Here is a 20,527-nt window from a genome sequence, read left to right on the forward strand (position 1 = left end):
CAGCATATAATTCATGAGGTATGAAACTGAACATGTAAGGATGTCTGTCTCTGTCTCATACCACTTATGTTTAATGCTTCCTGTAACTGTCTATATGTGCTTTAAAGCTTGCAGCTCAATGCCTCACAATACTTTTGATGGTCTGCCACTTCATACAGCCTACACACTTAAAATTTACTTCAGTCTGATATATATATATATATATATATATATATATATATATACAGTAGAGATACAAACCACAGGCATAATCATCAGCTCACCATTATGAAACACATTGCCATCACCTACCTCAGGTCTGTTAGCATTACAAAGACAAATACAAAACAGTGAATAGTAAGGACATCATGAACTGACAGCTTTCAACATGTTTATACTGGTAGTTAGTGATAAACCCTTGAGGTTAAACCTACTTCACCCATACTGATACTCTATGCAGCCAACTTCACCAAGTAATGTAGGCTAACATACAGGTATAATCAGGCTTCATTAATTGCTGGACTTACAATATTAGGGGGAAATCCAGGTACCATAGGAATATGTAGGAGTTATTTAGTAATGTGGCTTACCATTCATGTGAGTCAGTGGTATACAATAATGCCAACTATTAGAAAGGGTAACATTCAGTCTTTATGCTTTTAAACTGCAGGCAAAGACAACAGATGGAAGTGTTATGATATAACACATCCATCCACAATGGATATTCAAAAGGGATAATAGCTTCAACACAAGTGTCATACTATGACACCATTATAGTTAGGTTATATGGGGAGTTTTTACATATTCCATTTACTCACAAATTGGTCATAGCTTAAATGTACTCTTTCACAACTCAGTTAATGAACTATATCTTAGGTGTTAGATCATTAGCATAACATGCTGCATGTAAAGTTTGTAAGTTTCCTTGTGTTGAACCTGTGGTGATAGCAAATCACTAGAATGATCTGTGTAATCAGTGATAGGCTGATTGTGCCTGTGTAAAACATAAAGGAGTTTAACCCAAAGCATATAGAACAGTATTGAAGTTAGTAGCAATTGAGATGACTATGAATGTGATAACACATCTATGTTGCTGTGCTACATGACAGTGTGTATATGTATGGAAGATAAATGCAGTGAATATATGCATGCCAATCCACAGTACCACAAAAAGTCCCACCAATGACCTTACTAACAAATTTGCACAGAATTAACTCAGATTAATAGGAAACTAGTGAAACAAAAGGTTACAAGAAAAAAATACATTGAAAATGATGAAACTCAGTCCACAAGAACCATTTAATGTCACTCAACCATCAGTATGGCCAGTATAGAACCAAAGGTTTACATGTTACAGAAATGTAATCAAGACAGATAAGTGAGTTCATGTGGTTCAGGCAACGACTCCCTTATTATGGTATGGGTGGGGCTATTTTTTATATTTGCTGAGTGGCAATCCTTAGCATTGAGCGCTGCAATATCAGACGTAGATGAATATTTTGTGCCCCAAAGAAATGTAATAAAGGAAAGCATATGCTTCCATAAATGTGTTCAAAAAGGGGGTGAGGTTTTAGAAGTGTTTGTGACACATCTGAGTGTCCTGGTGGGATACTATCAATTTGGTGGCACTAAGGATCAGATAAGGCACAGAAATGCCATATGCACTGCAGATGGTGACACTTACCACAAGTTACAGTTTGAGGCAAATTTGTAGATAAAGCTATATAAATTACTTGCCAGTATGAATAAATTCAGAACTAGTGCAAAAATACATGAATCTGTGAGTGAGATTAAACAAGAACCATGCAATAAGCAAAGTAAAAAGCAAGGAAAATGCCAGTGCAACCATTTGAGTAAAAATAGAACTACAAAGGAGTGCAAGCAAGAAAAATGCATCAGATGCAGCCAAGTGTAGAATGAGGCAGAGCAAAATGTGCTACAAATGTAGTAAAACTGGACAATTTGCTGTAAGTATCAGATTAAACTAGTCAATGGAGTAGACACTGAGACTAAAAGTGAAGGAGATGTAAATACATTATTTTTGGATTATGTGACTAAAAAGTCAGACCCATACAATGAATGGCATGTCAGATTTCTAATTTATGGCATACCAGTGAGATCTAAGAGAGAGATACTGGGCCAGATATACCTGGTATGTCACATGATACATGTAGAAGCATTTTAAAATGTCTGCAGTTGGTCAAAGCAGAACAGATGTGTGCAACCCAAAAGTGAAGCTCAAATGTCAGAAGATGTCTTTAGCCAGATTTCTAGCCAAGACTGAATAGAAATAGTACAAATATGAGTTTTACATATTTGGTTCCTTATGTGAATACTCTGTTGAGTAGCACTACTTCATACAAATTGGGTCTAATTACCAATACTGAAGAAATAAAAAATAACCTCTGAGACTCTGTGACATAAGTACCATTAAGAAATTCTAAAACAACCCTGAAAAGGCACTTGTTATAAGAAAGCAAATTCATTTAATATACTGTCTTATCATGCAATGACCAAGATTCCTCACTAAGTTGATAATTTATTTTGTACTTGTGTGTGTGTGTGTGTGTGTGTGTGTGTGTGTGTGTGTGTATATATATATATATAGAACACCGAACGTTCAAAATTTTGAGTGTTCTAATATCGACCTGTTTCCAGCAAACGCTGAAAATATCGAAGAAACAGAAAACCAAATTTTTTCCTAGGGAAAGAATTTGGTTGCCCGTTTCTGTTGCTTTGGTTTTTTCAGTGCTCTGGTGGAAAGTTATGGGTCAGGTTCAGGTAAGTGTGCGATTGTGTGGACGTGAGGGTTAGGTGAGTTAGGGTTAGGCCGCGGGTCAGGTAAGTGTACGATTGTGTGGACGTGAGGGTTAGGGCGGGGTAGGTGAGCTAGGGTTAGGGCACAGGTGAGGTGACTGTGCAATAGTGATGGACCTTAGGGTTAGGGTTTGGGTTAAGGTAAGTGGATAGTTAGTGGTGTATGTATAGTTTTAGTGTAGGGTTAGGTGTAAGAGTTTAGGTGTATGTGTGTGGACTGCTGTTTGTTTGGTGTGCTTGTGTTGTGTGTATGTGTTTTGGAACAGCAAATTTTTTTCCCTAGGAAAAAAATTTGCTGTTCTGAATGTTCGATGTTTTAAATTTTCAATTCATACGGTTCGATATTAGAACACTTGAAATTTTAAATGTTCGGTGTTCTAATATAGACCCTATATATATATATATATATATATATATATATATATATATATATATATATATATGTGTGTGTGTGTGTGTGTGTGTGTGTGTGTGTGTGTGTATACAATCTCTCTCTGTATATATATATATATATATATATATATATATATATATATATATATATATATATATATATATATGTGTGTGTGTGTGTGTGTGTGTGTGTGTGTGTGTGTGTGTGTGTGTGTGTGTGTGTACAATCTCTCTCTCTCTCTATATAGATATATATATATATATATATATATATATATATATATATATATATATATCTACATATACTTCATAGTATCATAGGAGGTTACTAGGCTTATGGCCCTGCAGCCTTTATAAGCCTAGCCAAGACTTTATCCCCAAAAAAGAAACCTCAGTCAGCATTTGTCACCCCTGTCAGTGAGGGATAAAGGTGGAACCCCTGCGAGAAATTTGTGGTTTCCCATCCACTCATCAAGGTTGTGCTTGAAAAGGGTCAGCGAGGTACTCTGTTTGACATGTATGGGAAGTCTATTCCAGAGACAGGGCAGCCCCTAGGAGACAAACCTGTCTCCAGCAGTTTTTTTGATGTTGCATATTAAATTCAGGCCTTTTGAGTGGGTAATGCGTGAGGAGTTAGACTTACAGATATGGAACATCTCTAGTAGGCAGTGTCTGATATTGCCTTGTAGGTGAGACAAAGATCATCTCTGAGCAATCTGTATGATACTGAGCAGAGTGATAGTGATTTGAGCCTGTCCACATAGGTCAGTTGTTGGAGGCCATGAATTCTCTTTGTGTGCTATTTCTGTGGCCTTTCCAGTTGGTGCAGGTGTTTGGAGATGTATATACCAAACAAGGCTCTATACTCAATTATAGGCCTAATGTGGGAAGAGTACAGAGAGGCAATAACCTCCTTTTTTCTGGATGTAATCCCTTTACTTATGAGTTGAACCACATAAAAGGCTTTTCTGACCACTGCTGCTACAAGATGGTTGAATGTGAGATTGTTGTCAACCTGAATACCCAGGTCACTCACCACAGGCTTTGAACTAAGGGGGTTGCCATTAATGTGGTAATCAGTAGGGGCTGTGTTTTTGTTGAATGATATGCTAATACATTTTTTGGTGTTTAACTTAAGGCCATGACTTTGGCACCAGTCATTTGTTGCTGTGAGGCCCTCTTGCAGTATGCTGACATTCTTTGGGGAGTCAATGACAGCACCGATCTTACAGTCAGCCACAAACATGGTCATCCACAGGCCCTTTGTCTTTGCCTAAACCTCTGAGAAGCAGATGCCAAACAGTTGGGGTCTGAGAACAGATCCCTGGGGATCACCACTAGTGACAGGTCTGCTCTTGGAGGCAGTGGCACCTATTTTTACCTGGTGAATCCTACTGGAGAGCCAGTTGGCCACCCACCTGATGAGATAGGATTTATGCCAAGTTGAGTTAGCTTTTTGATGATGCCAGAGTGGGGGATTGTGTCAAAGGCCTTGGGCAAGTCAAGGTAAGCTGTATGTACTGACTTTCCCTCATCCAGGGCCTTGGTGACAGTCTCAAAGAAGTCAACAAGATTCAACAGACAAGATCTTCCCCTGATGACTCTGAATTGGGTGAGATCAAATGCTTGGAGATTGCATATGTTCTTGTTTATGAGATCCATAATAATACGCTCGATGGCTTTACAGATCAGACTTATGAAGCTAATGGGGTGACAGTTTCCCGGGTAAGTAGTGGCACCACCTTTGTGCAAGGGGATGACAATGGCAGTTCTCCACTCTGCTGGAATGAAGCCTGCAATTAGGCTGTGGCTGAATAGGGTACTCAATGGTGAAGCTAGTTCTTGCTGGAGATGGTGCAGAATACAGCCTGGGATACTATCAGGTCCAATGGGAGCTGTGTTCTTTGCCTTAACACTTGTTCTGTGGAGATGTGAGGTGCAGGACAAGTATCGAGGATGTCAAATGGGCCTTTGGGGGGATAGAGGGGTAATGTTTGTGCTGACCCTATCACCTAGCAGGTTGGCTAAGTCAACAGGATCAGTGTAAGTGGTACCATTAAGTACTAATTTGGAAGAAACCTGGGCTTTACCATGGAGGTTCCTGATATAGCTGAAGAAGGCTTTGAAGTCCCTTTTGTTTCAGATACTAGTTTCAATTCATAATTGGCTTTGGAGGTTTTCACTAATGATCTAATTTGCTTGTTGAGGCTGAAAAGGGAGTTTTCCAGTTTGGAATTTGTTCCTTTTTACCCTTGGACAACATTTTCTTCCTTTTGTTGTAAAGCCTGTTGCTAGAGGATGTCCAGCAGGCAGGTTTGTGTTTCCTTGAGGAGCAGGTTTTAGTTCTGTTGGGTATGGGTGAGTCCAAGCAGTTGTACAGGTGCTTGTATACTGCATTGGCATACTGTTCAGTATAGTTGTCTGCATCCACTGAGGGGGGCGGTGGAGTGAAGCTACTAATACCCTCCCTTACGACTTACTTACGGAACTAAAATGTAAGTGTGTAATAACCATCAAACGTATTTGACTATATTCTGTGTAAATACTGCATTTTATTAAATGTTACATATGATGTTACACTGGTTTTTGCTGTAGAATGTGTGTGCAGTTTTTTGTATGATTAGGATGTTGTGCAGTGTATGCAATGTTCTTACCAAATACCGTATAACCAGGTTATAAAAGATGTTGACATTACAAAAACGTTATTTTTAGATAATACCTTATAGCTTGGACAGTACTTGAAAATGGTTTTCAGATCAATGCACAAACCAGAGTAACCACCATATATAAATGAATAAAGGAATAAAATAAAAAGTGCTGATATGTTTCGGCATGTTGGACATAACTTATGTTAAGTGACATTAAGTTAATAATCTTCGGTAATATAAACACAGATTAGAATGGCTAACACATATTCTAATTTATCAGATTTGAAAAGCAAGTACAAATGTTATAAAGAAAACCCACAAAAGCAAAAACAGCAAAAATACCCAGGTAGGCCAGAATCTCTATTGTACAATAGTTATGAAAGAGGCACTTGGGAGATATGCAAATAATCCCTTAAGAACATACAAATGTTATTACTCCATGGTTTCTGAATACCCACCGACTTTTTACATTTTTTTTGCTTTCAGTAAGTCTTTGTTGATGCATTCAGGGCAACAAATTCAACCCCCACTAACTGTAGACTTAACATGTTTTGTCCTTTTTATGGGCTTGCCTGTATAGTGGAAGTGGGTAGTCTTATCATTGTCTGAAAACACTCAATTTATAAAAAGCCCAATGTCCACAAAATTAGGGGTGACTGTAAAATTTCCCAAACAGGGGCTGAACCAACAACAGCAACTAAAATTGTACTGTGAGTTTTTTTTAACCTAACATACTTTAAATGTGTACAAATAGCTAAACATGGAACCAGACTCCACATAAGACCCAGAGCCATGAAAAGGGTGGGGCAAAGGGGGTGGCTGGCCTGGGTGTAAGCTGTTAGGGTGTAAGATTGGTGGGTGCTGATAGTGTGGGAATGCAGTACTGTTACTAGTTTATGAAGCCGCATGGATATCATTGCTTCATATATAAATGCTGAAACTACATTTGTAGATACAGCTGAGTGCTGAATTACTCAGTGTTTGAGTGTGTGATTAACTGCTTGTTACATTTGCAGCAACTAGCTTCCTACAGATTAAGGAGCATAAAAGTGTATTCTTTTCTCTTGACAACTTTAAAAAGAACATTTTTTAATGTTTGTCCTCAAATTGGAATTAATGGGGACACCAGTTCTAGGCACTTCACTGGGTACCAGATGACCTAGTTATGATCCTGATAAGAGTCCATCTGTTGACATTGTATTACCTAATTTCACAAATAAATTAACATTGACTTAAGTGCTACCCAACAATATTAATGACCACTGCCCTATAATTACTAAATAGTCACTAAACTCCATTAAGACAATATCTAAAATAAAATGTTGTACTGTTGAACTATTCTAGACTCTTGTCAGACCTAGACAGGAAATTTATACCCTTTGTATTAGTCACGTCTCATGAACCGTAAAGGTCTTGGTAGCCTAGCTTTTCAGGTATGTAGCTGTTTTATACAAAAAACTGAAAAGCTAGTAGTCTTAAAACTTTGTTGATGAGCTCAGTCACAATAATTTCCAAAAATCATGAAACCCAGGTAGTGTTCCAAAGCAACAAGCCTTTATTCGCCACAAGCGATCCTCATTAACAAAAAAAAAACAAAACAAAACAAAAAAAAAAATCAGTTAACCAAAAAAAAAAATCAGAAATACTTTTATAATGTTAACCATATCAGCTTTTATACACTTCGAAGTACGTGTGGAAAATATGTGTATTGTTTAATTTTAAACCAGCCTATTCAAGGGCAAACAATATAAACAGACCCACAAAAGTGCATTTAAGAACAGATTGTACCCACCCCCACACATTACTACTGATTAGATCAAACTAAATCCTAGCTAAGGAAAACACTACCTATCTATCTGCAACCCACATTCCAAAATCAGGTATTAAGAAAAGCATAACATACACATAAAAAGACTGACTTTTAACTAAAATCGCTTTCGGGTAACTAATGCAATAAAGCCTTCATCGGGTCCATGACAAGAACTAGAATCATGTACATAGGTCGATACATAAAAGGAGCTAACTAGTTAGAAACAAAAAAAAATAGCTATCTAACCATAAACATTATCTAATTAGAACACTATAAATATATATATATATATATATATATATATATATATATATATATATATATATATATGTATATATATATATATATATATATACACACATATATGTGTGTGTGTAATAATATCTAATAACCATCCATCCATATGTATTAGTATGCATAAAAACAAAGTTATATACACCTCATAAAAAATGTCAGTGCTTTGCAGTTGAGAGAAAAAAAAAACACCTGTCATGACAGTTTACAGTCTCCTGGAAAAAAATGTTTATACAAAGAAAAGCAGTAGAAAAACCACACAAAGATACAGAAAGCAGTGGATGAAGTTGTGAAAAACTGAGGGGCTGCCAGCCCAGACAGATAGAATTTTGTAAATAATTCTATGTCATTGTAAATAATAATGTAATCCACAGGCTTGTTCTACAAATGTAAAGAGAACTGTATGTTATGATTAAACTATATGTTGTAAAGAGCTTCAAAAATGTAACCACAGTGCAGTCTGCTGGATGAAAGCTGATAAAGTAAAGCATTTTATGACTGATCTCAGAGCTCAAAGACAGGATGTCTGGATTAAGGAATTCTTTCTATTGTCTTAGAACAAGAGTTAATTACTAGATTTTGCATGTAAAATGTATTGCTGTGGCTTCCTGGCCAGGTTTAAGCTTACTAAGAAATGTAAATTTTGAGTTTCTTTTAGCCTGGGAACCAGAGACGTGTCAAGAATGATGTAATGTGAAATGACTCAGCAGTACTGTGTTATCAATTTAAGACTTTCTCAGACAGAGAATTAAGCATTTTGGATTTTGTCTGAACCTGACACATCTATTCACCAGCACTCTGCCTTTGCTCTGTATGCATGTAAGTTTATTTAGAACTTAGTAAATTTCTTAGAAATAGATAGAAAATAGTAAGATTAGACTAGCTGTTTTATATAGTTATGTCAGACTATCCTACAGTATTGTTTTAAAGTTTCTGTGTCTGAACTCTTGACTAGCACTGTGTTGAATTGAGGAGATTCTCTTGTGGTTTTATAATTTATTATTAAATATTTTTAAACCTTTCAACTGTGGCTGTTTTGTGTAGAGATAATTTAAGCTCTAGATTACTTGCATGCATTTAGTCATACTGTACTAAGCCACTCCAATAGCTTTAGCTCTGGCTACACTTACTATTTGGATAATAATATTGCACAGCAAAATTAGACACCCTTTGGTAAGGGCCTTATTAGTAGTGGATATTAGTGGTTGTTGGCAGTGATTTCTACCTTATAGTCTGGGCAGTAAGGGGGCACAGCTGGAGAACTAGTGCCAGCTTTCCCCAGAAGTGTCTGTATGTTTGTATCTAAATCAAATCTTAAGGTGTATGTGTGTCAGCTACTTGGGCAGGGACACGAAGCAATGGTTGGACAGAGAGGGTGCTGGAGGTTTTAGCTTGACAATTAGGCTGAGATCTGGACCATACAGCTGTGCCAGTGGGAGGTCTTATTGGGGATCTGGAGAGAAAGGGAAAAACAGCCCCAGACTGACTGTGATCCCTGTGTGCTCTTAAGGGAAATTGTACTTTACTGTGTGTACTTGTTATCCTCCCAATGTGCATGCCCATCACTGGTGTTAGTGGTGAGGATTGAGTCTCCTTGATTACTGGGCAGTGCATGGGTGTCACATATTAATTGTTTGGCAGTGATGGGATATCCACATCTAATATTAATTGTTTGATTGTGGTGAGTTAGCCACATCGCATACTAATTGGCTTGTAGTGATGTGGATAGTCAATTCTTGTAGCTTGTGCACAGTGATCAGTGACAGGATTTTTGTACTCTAAATCAGCCACAATGTGAATATTCAGAGTTCAGATCATAATTGTTTAATTTCTTTTGTTAGCTTAGTCAGTGAGATCAGGCAAGCATGTCAACAGGAGAGAATGGCAAGCTGACAAGAAGCCAGTTGGCTGAGATGTGCTAGGCTAAAGGACTGGTGCATGGAAACCTGACTAAGGCAGACATGATTGCAGCTTTGGTCACAGTTGTATGAGAAAACAGCAATCAGGAGGATGATCAGACTGGCTGCTGAGATCTACAACACTCAGAGAAGGGACAGCTCAACCTTTCTGCAGAGGACTTAACAATCCATCTGGAGCTAAAGAGACGAGTTGGAGGCCAGGCTTTTGGAAATGAAAACTGTAGAGAAGGAGAGGTAGAGGCAGCACGAAAAGGAGATGCCAACTCTTCACCAGAGTCATGGAGGTAATAGGGAAGGGAGTAACCAGACTCCAGAAGCACAAAAGGTCAGTAAATTTCTTCCACAGTTTACAGAGGGGGGGATCATTTTGATAGTTTCATTCATATGTTTGAGAGGGTATGTAAACAGTATGATTTTGACCAAAGGCTCTGAGTATGGTTCTTGACCACCTTACTCCATGGTAAAGCTGTAAATGTACTTTCCAAATTATCTGATCGCAAATTTTTTGATTATACTGCTGTTAAGAATTATTTGCTAGAAGTTTTCCAGCTAACACCTGAAACTTATAGGAAAACATTTTGTGAGCATAAGACGCAAGGCAGATGAAAGTGTGTATGAATATGTTGTTGAACTGAGCTATTTTCATAGGTGGGTGAGTGGATGTCAGGTCACCACTTTTGAAGAGCTGGCAGACCTTTTGGTGAGGGAACAAGCTCTTAGCACTTTGCCTGAGGACATGAGGATCTGGTTCATGATCATGGTTAGCTGATAGACAATGTGCTACTTCAGATGAGTTGGGGAAGAAAGGAGACCTATACCTAGCAAGCAGGGCATCCCTGCACAGGAAATGGACCCTCAGTACTGCTAATGGGTCTAAAGGGACCCGTGGTGGGCAGCCCAGCCTGCTTCAACAGAATCTGCCAGTAGCAGGGGAAGCCACTAGTCCAGGTACATATCCAGGACCTAGGGTTAAATGTTTTGAATGCAACCAGTGGGGCCATGTGGCATAAATATGTCAACAGAGGCAAGGTGGGGAACAAAAGGTGAGAGAGCCAGTAAGTGGGAAGGGTAAAATGCAAATAGTAGGTTGTCTTGAGAGAACCAGGGTACCAAACTACCACCAGAGGTTATAGCCTATCATAGTGAATGGCAAAGAGGCCATTGCTAAGAGAGACATAGCCTCTGACATTACCAATGTGAAGTCTGCAATGGTTACAGAGGACCACTACTTGCCTGGACAGTCTACTCCAGTCAGAGCTTTAGGAGGGACCCGATTCCAAATACCTTTGGCTAGAGTTCACCTTGACTGGGAGGGTGGAAAAAGAAGCCAGCAAGTAGGTGTGTTTGAGGATATCCCTGCAGATGTCCTGATTTTGATAATGCAGTACCATGTGCTCATGCAGTTGCATGCAGTCAGGGTTGTAGACAAGCATATGGGTCTTGTAGCCTGGGGAGCCCCATTCAGACCGCATACTTGCAGCCAGGACTGGTGAGGTGGTTTCTTCAGGGAGGGAGCTACTCTGTAGCAGTGAGACTAAAGGTGAATCATAGCTGCTTGTGGGCACTGATGTTCCCTTGGACAGAATGACTGCAAGGGCAGAGGTGAGTAGTAGTACCTAGGCTGACACTGAGGCACTGCTTTCTGAGGATGTCAGACTTACTCCCGAAGGGGAGCTGGGAAGGGTTACTAAGAAAGAGTTGAGACAGGCTCAACTGTCAGACCCTACATTGCAAGGCCTGAGGCAAGTAGCTAGTGAGGCACCTGATTCTCAAGGAAAGGGGGAATCTGTATACTAGGACAAAGGGTTACTGTATAGAGAGTGGACCCCTGAGGGAGGGCTAGAAGTTGAGAGGATACAGCAGTTGGTAGTGCCTAGAGTCTACCGTCTGGCGCTTCTGGCCATAGCCTATGATAGTCCCTTTGCAGGTCATATGGGTATAAAATGTACCAAGAGACATATTATGCAGAACTTCTGTTGGCCTGGAATTTCCAGAGATGTAACAAGGTACGGCAGGACCTGTGAGCAGTACCAAAAGATAGGCAAGGCAGGAGACAAGGTGAGAGCCCTTTGATGCCTTTACCTGTGATTGAGGAGCGATTTCAGAGGGTAGCTATGGATATTGTGGGACCTCTGAGTACCCCAAGTTCCACAGGGAAAAAGTATATCCTAGTGGTAATAAATTATGCTACAAGATACTGTGAGGCAGAGGCTTTGTCCTCCATTTAGGCAGAAAACGTGGCAAATGCTTTGTTAGAGGTTTTCAGCAGGGTAGGTTTCCCAAATGAAACACTGACTGACAGATGTGCCAATTTCATGTCAAACTTGCTGGCTTGTCTGTAGAAGTACTGTGGGGTGAAGCACCTAAAGACCACCCCTTACCATCCCCAGACTAATGGTCATGTTGAGTGGTTAAACTCTACACTCAAGTCCATGTTATGTGCATTTGGAGACCAGTTTAAGAGGGAGTGGGACAAACATTTGCCCCATCTGTTGTTTGCTTACAGAGAGGTTCCCCAGGAATTCACAGGTTTTTCAGCCTTTGAGTGGTTGTATGGGCATAGGGTGGAAGGACCTCTAGACTTAATTCGTGATGAGTGGGAAGGTGAGTGTGAATCCCACAAGGAGTCTGTTGGGGCATATGTCCTAAACCTGAGGACAAAGCTCAGGGAACTCATGGGCTTGGCCTAGGAGTACCTGGCAGAAGCCCAACAACAGAAAAAAGTCTGGTATGACATAAATGCTCGAGCTAGAGAGAGAATGCTGTAGGGCAGCAGGTAATGGTTCTCATTCCTGTCAGACACAAGAAGCTGCAAGCAGCTTGGGAGGGACCCTACAAGGTGATAAGAAAGGTAAGTGATGTTAACTACATGGTGGAACTGATAGGTAGGAGGCAGGAGCACAAATTGTTTCATGTTAACATGATGAAACCTTACTATGATAGGGAGGCCCTTGTGCTGAGTATTTGTAGTGGATTGCAGGAGGAGTCTGAGGGAGATCTGGTGAATGATCTCCTCAGTGAGGCTCGGACTGACACCTCAGTGGAAGGGATAGCAATGTCCCAGCAGTTATTTCCTACCCAGGTTCGAGAAATTGGAGCAGTGTTACAGGAGTTTGGGAACATGCTCACTGGGAAACCAGGGTGCACTCACCTAGTGCAGCATCAAGTGGATACAGGACCCCAAAGGCCTATTAGGCAGGCCCCTTATAGGGTGCCTGAGAGATTCAAACAGACTCTGAGGGAGGAGATACAGGAAATGTTGGAACTAGGGGTAATTCAAGAGTCCAACAGTCCCTGGGCCTCCCCAGTGGTGCTAGTGCCAAAGAAGGATGTCAGCACCAGGTTCTGTGTGGACTACAGGAAATTAAATAGTCACACATAGACAGATGCTTAACCCATACCTAGGACAGATGAGGCTCTAGAGTAGCTGGGTGGGGCTAAGTATCTTACCATCATTGATCTTATCAAGGGTTACTAGCAGGTGCCCTTGACTCCAGGAAATGTTGGAACTAGGGGTAATTCAAGAGTCCAACAGTCCCTGGGCCTCCCTGGTGGTGCTGGTGCCAAGGAAGGATGGCAGCACCAGGTTCTGTGTGGACTACAGGAAATTAAATAGTTACACAGAGTCATATGCTTAACCCATGCCTAGGACAGATGACGCTCTAGAGTAGTTAGGTGGGGCTAAGTATCTTACCACCATTGGTCTTACCAAGGGTTACTAACAGGTCCCCTAGATTCCCAGTGCTAGAGAGAGGTCAGCCTTTTTGACAACTTTTGGCTTGTATGAGTTCACAAAGATGCCCTTTGGGATGAAAAATTCCCCAGTGACTTTCTAGAGGCTGGTAGATCATATCCTAGCAGGAGCAGGAAGGTTTGCCCTTGCTTACCTAGATGATATTGACATATACAGCCATTCCTGGCAAGAACACATGTCAAGAAGGTGCTGGGCAGACTACAGGGGGCAGAGTTGACCATTAAGCTGAGCAAATGTCAGGTGGGTATGACAGAGGTCTCCTACCTGGGACATAGAGTGGGGAGTGGTAAGATAAGGACAGAACCTGCCAAAGTGGAAGCCATTCAGGTATGGCCTGCACTTGTTACCAAAAAGCAGGTGAGGGCATTCTTAGGGACAGCAGGGTACTACAGAAAGTTCGTCCCAGTTATAATACCATAGCTGCTCCCCCCTCACAGACCTGACAAAGAAAAACAGGACAGATAAGGTAGTGTGGACCACAGCATGTGAGCAGGCATTCCAGAAGCTTAAGGAAGCTTTGGGAGGACCCCTTTGTTAACCAGTCTCGATTATAGCAAAGAATTTGTTGTGCAGGTGAATGCTTCAAACCATGGGGTGGGGGCTGTACTTAGCCAGATATCTTCAGAGGGAGAAGAGCACCCAGTGGTTTATCTCAGTCATGGGCTCCAACCCAGGGAGGAATGCTATTCAGCTGTAGAAAAGGAATGTCTAGCCATAGTGTGGGCACTGAAGAAACTTCAGCCTTATCTGTATGAAAGAAAATTCACTGTAGTTACAGATCACAATCCTCTAACATGGTTACACTGAGCCATCCAACAAAATGTCAAGTTCCTAAAATGGAGCCTAGAGTTGCAAGCATATGATATTTCAGTGCAGCACCACAGTGGGGTTCGCAAGAACAAAGCAGATGGAATCTCGAGACAGGGAATGGGGTAAGGTATACTCAGATAGACCTAACCCTCTCAAGCAATGTTTCTCAAGGGTCACTTGGAAAATGAGCTGGAGTTTTCAGAGGCGGGGGGGGGGGAGATGTGAAAACTGAGAGGCTGCCAGCCGAGCCAGATAGAATGTTGTAAATAATTATACATCATTGTAAATATTAATGTAATCCACAGGCTTGTTCTACAAATGTAAAGAGAACTATATGTTATGATTACACTATATGTTGTACTGAGCTTCAAAAATGTAACCACAGTGCACTCTGCTGGAAGAAAGCCGATAAAGTAAAGCATTTTATGACTGTTTGATCTCAAAGCTCAGAGACAGGATGTCTGGACTAAGGAATTCTTTCTATTGTCTTAGGACAAGGGTTAATGACTAGATTTTACATGTTAAATGTCTTTTATTGCTGTGGCTTCCTGGCCAGGTGCAAGCTTACTAAGAAATGTACATTTTGAGTTTCTGGTAGCCTGGGAACCAGAGAAGCATCAAGAATGATGTAATGTGAAATGACTCAGCAGTACTGTGATATCAATTTAAGAGAGAGTGAATTAAGCATTTTGGATTTTGCCTGTACCTGAACACATCTACTCACCAGCACTCTGCCTTTCCTCTGTATGTATGTAAGTTTATTTAGAACTTAGTACTTCTCTTAGAAATGGATAGAAAATAATAAGATTAGACTAGCTGTTTTTCTATATTTATGTCAGACTTTCCTACAGTATTGTTTTAAAGTTCCTGTGTCTGAAATCTTGACTAGCACTGTGTTGAATTGAGGAGATTGTCTTGTGTTTTTATTATTTATTATTAAATATTTTTAAACCTTTCAACTATGGCTGTTTTGTATAGAGATAATTTAAGCTGTAGAGTAATTGTATTTATTTAGTGATACTGTAAAAAGCCACTGCAATAGCTTTAGCGCTGGCTCTCACTTACTATTTGTATAATAATATTGCGCAGTAAAATTGGACACCCTTTGGTAAGGGCCTTAGTAGCTGATATTAGTGGTTGGTGGCAATGATTTCTACCTTGTAGTCTGGGCAGAAAGGGAGAACAGCTGGAGAACCTGTGCCAGTCTTCTCCAGGAGTGTCTGCGTGTTTGTATATAAATCAGATCTTAAAGTTTGTGTGTGTGTCAGCTACTTGGGCAGGGACACGAAGCACTGGTTCAACAGAGAGGGTGCTGGAGGTTTTAGCTTGACCACTAGGCTGAGATCTGGACCCTATAGCTGTGCCAGTGGGGAGTTTTATTGGGGAGCTGGAGAGAAAGGGAGAAACCAGCCCCAGACAGACTGTGATCCCTGTGTGCTTTTAAGGAAAATTGTACTTTACTGTGTGTGTACTTGTTATCCTCCCAATGTGCACGCCCATCACTGGTGTTAGTGGTGAGGACTGAGGCTCCTTGATTACTGGCCCAGTGCATGGGCATCACAGAAGTAAACTAGTAATGTAAAGAAGCATGCTGGTGTGTGCATGAATGTGCATGAGCATACACCAGTATGCTAAATGGGGGAATTATACCAAAACTTTATGGTAATAGCAGCATGAAAAAATGTGGTTTTGAATCTACCATTTAAATCTCTGGTGTAATTGAAGAGTGTACTAGATTTAATCAAATCAGAATTGAGGTTACAGAGGTTGACTAAATATATATATATATATATATATATATATATATATATATATATATATATATATATATATACACACACACATTCTACACGTCATGTTTTTATTATTTTGTAGTATGCTTGGTACCTTTAGTACATACAAATATTTCCTCACAAATTTCCTAAAAATCCTTTACAGATTGTGTGGCATCTTACATAAATTAAACATACTCTTAATAGAGCAATAGTTAAGTCCTGGTTTTCTGAATGCATTTAATTTTAGCTGCCAGCATAATTCTTTTTTTTCTCCAAAACACCATTGATGTCCCTTTCAAGCTTATCCATCTTCACACAGTCCAGAATGATACATTTAAAACCAGAATGTCTGGGGTGTTCTAATAAGTGTTTGGATAAGGTGTTCCTCTGGCATTTATGTCTGATGTCAGAAAGATGACCTGAAATCCTCCTTTTTAGTTTATTCATAGTCTTACCCACATAAAATATAGGGCAGTCATTATACTTGGCCCTATTTACAACTTTTTCAGTATTACACTTAGCACCTGCTGAAGATTTCACCTTCTTTTTAAGATAGCAGTAAATGAATCATGAATGAGCCACCATGGACATCCAAAAACTCTTAAAATCCTTTATTAAAATGAACCCTTGATAAAAAGGAAATATTTGTAGCAAAATCCTTGTGGAAAAATATATAAAAACACAAAAAGGTGCATCATTCAAGATGGATAAGCACTTTTGGGATTTCCCTTCCTCAAGGATTTTGCTACAAATATTTTCTTTTTATCGAGGGTTCATTTTAATAAAGGATTTTAAGCATTTTTGGATGTCCATGGTGGTTCGTTCATGATTTATTCAATGCATTGATTTTTCTTTCAAGGAACACCTTCAGGTGCTAACAGGTTTGTTTTGGACTGTTTTCTTTTTAAGATAGGGGCACATAAATGAATTGCACCGCCATCAAGTACTCACAGAAAGTGCAGTTAGGTGGCCAACAGGTTTTAGTGCTCATGTTATCCTGGTGTTTTTTCTTTTTCTTTCTCCTTTCCACATCGCTACATCTGTTTCTGCTCTTTTTATATATAAACGTAGGGTGTTCAAGCTGCTGATTGTCAGTGAGGATGGCCCGGTTCTCCTTAATAATGGCTTTAATTGTATTGAAATCATGGGTGTATGTTAGAATGTAACTATACTTACTTTTCTTTTGGCTTAGGGTCACCTCGTTGCATAATTCTACCAAAAGACCTATTCTACATAGGATCATTGTTAGTTTTAGAATCTCTAATGGGATCCTGAATCATATGTAACATGTCTGACTCATATCTTCTGGTTAAGAATATTTTTGAGAATGGGGCCAAATCTGTGATAATGCGTACTAATCTGTAGCCTTGCGATTTTATTGCACTGTGTTAGTTTTTACTGGATGCATACTGTCTCTGTGAAGTAAGAGGTTCACTCTTGTTTGTTTCCTGTATAAGTAAGTAATTAATCTTCCTCTGTCTCTATCAGTACTGACAGTCATATAAAGGAACTGCACTGACTCCGAGCTGATGGAAGTGATAAATTTCAGGAAGGAGGTCGAGTTACTGATGTAGTGGATAAACTCAGTGAGTTTAGATACATCATCAATAAAACAAAGGTAGCTGGTCATAAATCTGATATTCACTTTGCAGCACAAATTCCTCCTCCCACTTGCCTAAGACTACACTGACCAGGCTAGGGACCATAGCCGCACCCATGGCAATACCCCTCATCTGTTTGTAAGCCTGGCCATTGAAACTGAAAAAACTGTATCACAACACCAAGTCTATTAGCTTTTCCAAGCATTCAGTTTGCCCTTGTGTAACGTCATCTCTGCTGTAAGCTTCTGTAGCTGCTTCAGTAAAATACCTGTATGGTAAAACAGTGTATAGGGCTTCAATGTCAATAGTTACTAATATGCTTTGTTCATGCACATATACTAATTTAACTCACTTTAAACATGTTTTCTTTTTAAAGTTGCGTTGTGCTTGCATTAAATATGATGGCAGCAACCTTTTACCCCGTTATGAGTCATATTTACATAAAGCTTATTGTTGGTATTTTCTTTTTGAAGTTTTCTTTTTACTTTAAATGGGATGACAATAACCTTTTGCCTGGTTTTAAATTACATTACAAGAACTTATTTAAATCACCCGGTGATTACAGACTGTACTGTAATTTGAAGATACCTGTCAAGTGCATTCTGTATACTACACTTGAATGCTAACTTGTTCTCAACAGAACCATTTCCTGCTGCTGTTTGTTTTGTAAATATAGCCTCAGAAAATATGAGCCTATACCTTACTCATTACTCTGTCCTTTGAGAAGTGAATACAGAATGAGCCCCGTGATGTCAGTGTGGGACCCTGAGAATAGTAACCCTGAAATGGGAAAGAAATAATACATGATGTCATGTGGGACCCTGAGAATAGTAACCCCGAAATGGGAATGAAACAATACTTTTTGTCTACTTTGTTTGATGAGGGGTGCAAAATGGAATCTTGGTAGACTTTAATTAGAATAGCAACATATTTATGAAAGCTTAACCTTAAAAGTGTTGTTATAACAGATTACTGCACACTGGAAAGATAAAGGTAATTGCTGTCTGTGTTCATGTTTAGAATTATGATAAAACCTGTAGTGAAATGCAGTGTTAACATGAACAGAGAAATGAAACTCAACAAACTGAAATATGAATAATGTAATTTCAATTAACAAGTAAAACATGTTTTCCAGAGAACACACCCAGCAACACTTGCCATTCATTTAGCTAACCGATTATTAAAATGGTACCACTGTGAGCTCAGGTGTATACTGACACATCAGCTTTCATTTAATCATCTGTTAGCATTAGAGTTTAAAAGTCACCATGGAACAGTACAGTCTTTTACGAAGTTTGATGTGCAAACAGAAAGTTATTTGCATCTGTTCCACAGTATATCAGCACTGTTGCCTGGAAACCTGATGTCACAGTATTCATGTCTGTTGCATGGAATTCCCAAAACAAATGTGCAGTTAATCCTTAACCTTTGCCTGTAGTTATTTTTCTCATTATCCACGGTGTGTGTGTGTGTGTGTGTGTGTGTGTGTGTGTGTGTGTGTGTGTGTGTGTGTGATGCACATGTTAAAGTACTCAAATGTGTGGCGGGGAAGCTTATAATCTTGAGAAACACATTATTTTGCACTGTTTCACAGCATTTTGTATAATTTTAAGTTATGTTTTTCATGAATCAAGTATGTTGGAAGACTTTAGTCCCTTGTCTTCACTCAAAACATCATTTTGATGATTGGTTGTAACATCTTTTTTTAATGAAATATTTCAGAGCCAGTTTTAGGGTTTTTGGAAGTTCCACAGGATTAATAATTTAGGGTCTCCTAGCAAAATGAAGAGATACAGGGAGCCATCAAACCAAAAGACTGACTAAATGAATCAAATAAATCAATAAAGTTATTCTGTGTTTGTCAGGGGAAAGGAGGCCAGAGAGACGTTGGCTTGATTAAGAGTCACGATTCCCCCCAAAAGATAAAAAAGGTCACAGCCTGCAGAAGGTTTAATAGTCCCACAGGTATAAATTGCTAGCTTAGTTGATCCCCAGACAAATAAGCAGGGTCCTCCAACAGAATTAACAGAGAAAGGGATCTCACAGAAGGATTAAAAGAAGCCCGGAATCACCTGTGGGCTAACAGATTTACAGTAGGGTTAAATGAGGCTCACAACCCTTGCAGAGGTGATATATTTCAAATGCTTTTAGCAGATTCAATGAAAGCATAAAACCCTACATCATAGCTAGCCCTCAGCTTACTTACATTATTTAGTTTTGGTTGTATTGCCACCATTTTAATTTATTTATTTAGTGCAAATAAAAAAATATATATATATTAACTCTTTAAAGGCATAGCAATTGCAATTCTATGAGGCTTTCATTTTGTTATCTCCCTGCTACGTACCTGATTTATTAATGAAAGAAGGTGGTGTACAACCCAGTTATGCATCAATGGCCCAGGGAAATCATAACAGCTACTCAATGAAATTTAATGAAAGCATGGTTATGGGTCTCACAACCAAATCTAATGGGTCCAGAAGTTTAAAGACAAATGCTGTGTGTTCAGAGATATACTCTATCCTATTACTTTAATGATTTTTACAGTTTTATGAAATTACTCTTGTAAATACATTTTTGAATATGGAGTTGTCTTCACTCCCACTTTTATTCTGTATGTAATTTGGTATTGCCTTGAGCCATTGCTCCGTTACGTTAGTCTAATAATAATGTTTGCTGTTACGAGTAGGGAATTATAAATGATTTTTTCTGTATGAAGTAATAGCA

The 20,527-nt window shown here is 39.3% G+C and overlaps 1 protein-coding gene across 4 annotated transcripts in view; it reads right to left on the bottom strand.

Annotated features, from left to right (window-relative positions):
• The window catches only part of LOC122794035, a 1,121,292-nt gene that overhangs the window by 482,415 nt on the left and 618,350 nt on the right, over nt 1-20,527 (bottom strand). The gene's annotated exons all lie outside the window — the stretch shown is intronic.

The sequence above is a fragment of the Protopterus annectens genome, chromosome 2.part1, assembly GCF_019279795.1.
Source record: "Protopterus annectens isolate FY-2018-M chromosome 2.part1, PAN1.0, whole genome shotgun sequence".
In the NCBI taxonomy this organism is placed as follows: domain Eukaryota; kingdom Metazoa; phylum Chordata; order Ceratodontiformes; family Protopteridae; genus Protopterus; species Protopterus annectens.